Raw genomic sequence first — 6,174 nt, 5'->3', positions numbered from 1 at the left:
TATTGTATTGAATGCATGTCTTTGATTGTCGTTAAGTGTGGGGAAGAATTCATTGTGAATTCGAGTTTGCTCTTCTGTGACATACTCCCCACGTTCAACTGCTTCTAGAGCAGTGAGCTGTGGAAGAGCATCGAGTTCGGTGACAAAGTCTTGCGGTAAAGAAGGAAACTCGGAAAGGCGGTGACCTGTGGATTGTAATCGTGTTTCAATGTCGCCAAGAGTACGCTAGAATACTTGGTCCCATTGATCAGGTACCAACTCGGTCTCATTATTCGGAAGTTGAACGTGCATTTCGAAAAAGTAATCGTCGCTCAATCTTTCACGATGATTATCCCAGAGTCTGCGTGGATCAGAAGGCGAGCAGTTTGTAAGAATATAGACGAGGAGTTCTCGAAGCGCTGCAGCTGAAGGTGAATGGATAGATGCCTCAGTCATGCAACGATCCCATTCGTCATCGGATTCCAACAAACCATATGCGAGAGCGGCAGCTTCAAAGGATGGATGCACGACATCATTCAACGTTCTTAACGACTCAAAACTGATAGGACCACGAACAGTAAGCAAGAGCAATCGAAGCGAATACAATGCCATATTAGACAGGGACGCGAAGTAGATGCGAGAAACAACATTTTGAAAAGGTGGATGGGTGCGCCGGTTCCAGGTCTTCGTTCGCTTATCCCAGGTATAATAGCAAGGGATCTCAACGTAAAGATATTGCCGAGCCTCTTCATCTCGAGAACAGAGGTCGAAAAAAGCAGTAAGCTTTGTTCTCGATGCGTTGTTGCGTGCTGCTGCAAGACCTACACGCGAATCGTTTGCGTGGAAAGTGACAGATTGGTGGTCAGGAAGATGCAGTTCTAAGCGGGACACATAAGGATGGTGCATATGGACCTGGTATTTGAAGGTTCGCCAAATTGCCTCGCAAGGACCAATATATCGTGCGTTTTGACATTGCGTCACCTCATCTACTGCCTCGCGCTCAACATTGGCAGCAGTATTGGTATCGGCGCCAACAACAGTAGTAGTGGATCGTACTGCTTCCGGCTGCCCAGCTCTAAGTGTCTCCAACTGCGCCCTGTCTGATCCTTTTGTAATGTACTTGCACAAATACTTGATAGCGCGTGCAGAGGTACAGATCTCAACGTTGATGTGAGCATTGTACTTTTGGCATAGGTACGGGTTATAAGGAACAACATGGGAATTGTCAGCAACAAAGTTGGATCGGTGAAAGTGATGGCGACGTTGAATGTTTTCGCGTCTACGATAGATTGGATAGCCGTCTCTGCTTACGCACGTTTCAGCAACGAATGCTTTGGGATAACCTTGCGAGCATCGTCTATCTTTCATACAAACAGCGTCCCGTTTAAGATCTCCACATGGTCTGTGTATCATCGATCTTGTGACTGTGGCGTACAGTTGAGGCTGGGTGTTAGGATCTGGCAACTCGGCGCAGACGAAACAGTCGTAGTCAGAAGGATTGCGGGGACGGTCTTCATGGTGTAGGATGAGTAGGATGTGCATGTGTGGTAAGCCACGTTTCTGAAATTCAACAGTTGCCACATAACCTTCGACGCGACCAAAGCAACTGGACTCTTTGATATGAGATAGCATCTCAGTGATCTTCATATGGAACACCCTGGAACATATGTCAGGGCGATCAAACGCCTGCTGACCTGGAAGAAGTTCAGCTTCGATTTCCGGCCATTGTGAATTGCAGGTAAAAGTGATGAAGAGTGTGGGATTGCCTCTTTGACGAATGATTGCCAATCCATCCTGGAGCATCTGCTTCATGTACCGTGGACCCCCTGTGAAAGAAGATGGCAAAATAATTGATCGACCAATCTGATGTAGATCTACATCATCACCAATACCGTTGTACACCTCAGAACGTAAATCACTTTGATTGTTGATAATATACTGAAGGCGCGAATACTTGATGCGTGCATAGTTGTCAACAACTAATTGTTGGAAAAGACGACGATAATGTTGCTGGTAGCTCGTGCGGTCCCCGTCACGGACCATGAGCATATAAGAGTAGAACTCGAGCAATGTAACAGTATTAGTCTGACGGTCGGCACTTCCACACTGCATTCCAGCAAACCAACCATCATCACCAAACGGAAATATAAGCACGTAGTGGAGGGGCATATACGATGCATGGAGGGAACTGACAGTTCGAAGACCCAACTGACGATCGCGGATGATAATGTCATGTGGTGATGATGCACCATCCACTGTGTCTTCGACGATCATTGCAGCGACTTCGGGATAACTTTGCTGATCGTAGCGTCTACCCATCTCACGCGCAGAACGAATGACAACTTGGAGTGTTCCGATAGGGGTGTCACGGTACGATTCAGCAGCATTCATAAGGGTCTGTGCGTATGGGTTGCATCTCTCCATAACGCCCTGAAGCACAGCTATCGTCTCACTGTTGAGTCCAGTGAACAACGTCTGTCTTCTCATCAGTTGCTCTTGCATATCGGCAAAATATATTTGAGCAAAGTTGGCTGATTGCTGCTGCTCTGGTCGTAAAGCACCCATGCAATGGTACATCGTGCCACTTATGCGGAAAGTTGAAACACCTTGCGATCCGTCAGCTAAATTGCGATCATAGTTTGCTCGAATGGACGCAAATGCAAACATGTTGTTATAAGCGCGAATGTTAGTGAAGAAATCGTCGTTTCCGCTGGTCAACAGGTCGATGATTTCTTGTGGCGGAGGGCGAGGGATAGGTAACTGTATTTTTCCATGAGTGCAGCAAATACTGAAACGTGGGTTTGAGTTTGAAGAGCTGGCAATGCGCTCCTCAGTCCACATACGTACCTAACAAAACGTACAAACAGCAGCCATGCGAGAAAGCACATGTCGGTGAAAGTTTTCTCCTAGTGTAAAACAAATGCTGGGGCCAAACACATCTTCAGGAACGAAAGGAACAGTGCACGCTATTTGATACTGTGCCCCATGCTCAGATCGGATGTTTGCATCATTGAAAGGACAGTCCTCAGAAGTTCGTCGAGAGTGGCCAGGCGCATTACAGCTCGCGCAGACACGGACATTCCCTACAATGCACACATAAGTAATGTGCTTCACAAATACACAACACACATAGCTCTAGATACTGCATGGTTAGATTCTATACCTTGATTGTTCCGATTAAGGGGGCAATCGCGATGCGTTACTCGCTGATGTGTGGTGGACCTGCAACGGCAACGTTGGCGCTGACTTGTATGAGAATCAAACTGCTCAAAGACAATATTCATGTCCTACATATATACAATTAGTGTTAAGAAACAACCGACAAAGAAATACATCTTGAAGACGATATCTTGTAGACGATTTGTAAGATGTTCCCTCCCGCAGATCCTCCTGTGGGGCGTTTCCCCAAAACTGCCCACACCCCCCCTCCAGCGCCTCTATCTAAATCCTGAGCAAACTCGCTTTGCTTGTTTTCTAATAACTATAGCCGCCAAACACGCTATTAAAGATAACAAACATACATCATTATCAATTCTACGGCGTATGTTACGCTCATTCAAAGGACAATCGTGATGACTTTCGGTCAAATGGCTAGTTGAGCCACAAATACAGGTAAGCACGTTTATTTGGTCTTGGTCACTCTGTTAAAGCGGGAAATATATGGTTATTATTTGCTTTATACTCAAAATACTCAAAACGATTGTTCATTTGAAACTAATGCGCGCTGCGCGCTGAACAATGTTGTCAGATCTTCTAAGAAGAATCTAATATGCGGTGTCATACTTGTTGCAAACTCATTTTAAAAGAGAAAATAGTGGTGTAAGAATTCAGTAGGCAGAAGGAAAAGGTGAGGGAAGAGCAGTGGTTTATCCCAGTTTTAGCGCCAAAAAAAAATATACCGACAGCCGGGGCTTAGTAGCATCACAATTTCCAAAACAGGATCAGGATTTCCAAAAATGGGTAACTATAGTAAGCACCACTTCTCTTTTAATAGTAGATTATTATAAAATTTAATTTTGAAAATTCTCAACCATAAGAAATATACTCAACCCCTAAATAACTCTTAACTAATAGTTTTCAATGAGAACTGCTGCTAGTGGTTAACCTCCTATTTCGGATTGCGATATATTATTTTCTGCTATAGGATCGTACAAATCGATATTCATCTCGACGTCATTACTTGCTCCAATAACGGCTGGATCTAGTTAGCAAAGGTTAATGCATATTAGTCACTTCACGGCAAATACCCACACAATGTATCTAACCATGAATGTACTACCATTGAACCATACCATCAGCTCTGTGTGCAGTAGCAATAGCGGCGATACAGACGGTGGCCTGACGGTGTTCATTCTACGTTCGTATATTTACGTGTCTGTATCCTTGATCTGGATTACAGCTGGAGCATAGCTGGCAGAAACAAAGCATGACAGGCTCTTCCATTGTTGTTGTGATGGTGGCAATATGGGAAGCTTAAAATATGTAAGGCAGAAAGTATGAATGCCCTTTTTCTTTCTCACCATGGACTATCCTTCTTATATACTACTTTTACTCGCAAAATTAATAAACAACACATCCAGTACACATCTTCATATTAATATTGGCCATGTACTTTTTGATATGAAGTGCTGTAGTTGCAACATATTATCTTGGCCATGTACATTTAATACAAAGTAGCGTACTTGCATAAAACGTGTGCCACCACTCTTTGCTTATCTGAAAGTACAACACATGCACCTAAACCATTTGATAATCACTTTTATTATACAGGTGCTACGTACATGCCCACAAAAATAATTCTTCTTTCAGTAGCAGGTACCATTTTTTACTCTTAAAGCACATGTATGTTCACATTGAAATATAACCCCCCCTAAGTACCACCAGTCCCTTCTCCTTATTATAAAATTGCTCCTATATCTTTATTACATACCAGGCGCTATCTGACTATAACATCTACAACCAAATTCATCGCATAATGGTATCAACCTCGCAATTGTCTTTTTATTTTCCCTCTTCTGCTACATTCTTCTCTGATAATTATTAATTATACCGGAGCCCCGTTGTTTTAATATTGATACCATGGAGCTTTACTAACACAAATAAAATATGTATGATGAACAATTGCAGCATGCTCTTACAGACACTTACAGGAAGTCAGCCTCTTTTCTGTTTTCTTTCTCGTTACCACTAGTTTAGTGCTGCTCCTACTAAATTTTTCCAGCATATCCTTGCAGCAGCTTATAGAGCACCCCCTATTTTCCTTCTACTCAATGATACAGTGCCATTTAACTGCTTACTACTCAAAAGCCTAGGCACTGGGCAAAGTGGGGAAGAATCAGGTAGTAGAAAAGTACCGGATTCTGAAGAATTTTTTTCAGTAGATGAGGTGCACTAGCTCCCCTAGAAAATTATGCCGAAGGAAGGCCGGCGATATAAAAAAAAGTAAATTTATGTAAGTTGCTACAAACATGTCAAGTGCGTATATACAAATGTGCAATAAAAAAGTGTCGAGTTTATTCCATTAATTTTGAACGTGTTGTCGTCACTGACTTCAGGAAGGGGAACAATAACTGAAGATGGAGAGCCCTAATGGCGTTTTTGATTGCATTACCACGAGATAGGAGATTCGGTATTGGTTAAGGTCTTCTTTTTTTACTCAAAAAGCTATGGCAGCACTAGATAAAGGGGTCTGACTAGTGTTTGAGGGGGGAGTGTTGTTTGGGGGAGTTGACATAATAGCACTAAATATCAGCTGCATAATATATAAAGAACGTGCTGCACAAAGTGAACTAGAAAGAAAAAAGACAGTGGCAAAGATGAGGTAGTGGAGGGTAGCCCTTACTGTTATGCTTTTAGTGAAATAATAAATAGGTAAAAAACTATAGGTAATATAACTTTAAAGTGATTATAATAAGTGATGAAATTAATTTTTTAATAAAAAAAATAATTTCTCAAACACTATAAGATTCTCAACCATTAGTGTTAATCTCCACTATTATGTTTGAAAAAAAACAGACTAGGAGGTACGACGACACCCAGTTTATTTAAAAATCAATGAAGTTAGATTTTTATTTGAATGCTTGACAGTATAATAAAATATCATAATATTGTTATTTATAACAATATTATAGATATTATTTTTACTTCAGTAGAATAAAGGAAAAGAGTAGATTCAAGAAGCTATCCGTAAGAGTT

This window comes from Zychaea mexicana, assembly GCF_025766255.1.
Source record: "Zychaea mexicana strain RSA 1403 chromosome Unknown BDB00scaffold_188, whole genome shotgun sequence".
NCBI classification, from domain to species: Eukaryota; Fungi; Mucoromycota; class Mucoromycetes; order Mucorales; family Lichtheimiaceae; genus Zychaea; species Zychaea mexicana.
The sequence above is the reverse complement of the archived record's forward strand: the minus strand, read 5'-3'. Positions refer to the sequence as shown.